This window comes from Penaeus monodon, chromosome 21 (assembly GCF_015228065.2).
Source record: "Penaeus monodon isolate SGIC_2016 chromosome 21, NSTDA_Pmon_1, whole genome shotgun sequence".
NCBI lineage: Eukaryota > Metazoa > Arthropoda > Malacostraca > Decapoda > Penaeidae > Penaeus > Penaeus monodon.
The window spans coordinates 40,491,334-40,491,651 of record NC_051406.1 but is presented as its reverse complement, the minus strand read 5'-3'; the positions used below and the strand labels follow the sequence as shown (position 1 = coordinate 40,491,651).

The window sequence follows — 318 nt, the reverse complement described above, 5'->3', positions numbered from 1 at the left end:
TTAGAGCATACAAAAATAGGTCTACCCAAGCAAACGAATAATAACTTAACCAGGTGGACTGTGACTGCAGAGAACCCCCTCCCCCCCCCCTGTATCCCACCCTTGCAAATGCCCACCTGATTCCAGCGAGGCAATGAATAAACTCCGCGATTGCAACAGAGGCTCTTATTATGCAACATGGTTTCCCGAACGTGCAACATATTACTCACTGTATAATTATTATTCTTCATTGTGGAAAGCAAATTATTACAAGGTTATTCAACTTTAAACTTGCTGTATCGGTTATAACATTAATGCAGAGTCTGTTTCCAAATGTAT

The 318-nt window shown here is 40.9% G+C and overlaps 1 protein-coding gene across 1 annotated transcript in view; it reads right to left on the bottom strand.

Annotated features, from left to right (window-relative positions):
- The window catches only part of LOC119586489 (leishmanolysin-like peptidase), a gene marked incomplete at its 5' end in the record, with an annotated part of 14,738 nt that overhangs the window by 12,788 nt on the left and 1,632 nt on the right, over nt 1-318 (bottom strand).